Raw genomic sequence first — 324 nt, 5'->3', positions numbered from 1 at the left:
AAAGCTAGCGTACGGCGTCGCCGTCGCCTCTCCGGAGAGGTTTTATGTCTCGGCATGAACAGTGGGAATACGCACTCAGCGCCGTCCTGTCCGTAGCCCAGATGTTATTGACATCATCCGACGGAGAGCCACTGGCTCCGCAGTTTTCGTCTAGTGGATAACATGCCACTTCACGCGCATCTGAAGGGCCTTGCCCAAGATGCCTCGGATCGCGTTCGACCATGCCACTCGTGGCATGTAGTGACTGCTTCGAATCGTGAGCAGTCTTCAGTGAATTACGTGCTGCACCCCGCGCATCACTGGGGACTCGCCCTTGATGCCTCA

This window comes from Plasmopara halstedii, assembly GCF_900000015.1.
Source record: "Plasmopara halstedii genome assembly, contig: Scaffold_110, whole genome shotgun sequence".
NCBI lineage: Eukaryota > Oomycota > Peronosporomycetes > Peronosporales > Peronosporaceae > Plasmopara > Plasmopara halstedii.
The sequence above is the reverse complement of the archived record's forward strand: the minus strand, read 5'-3'. Positions refer to the sequence as shown.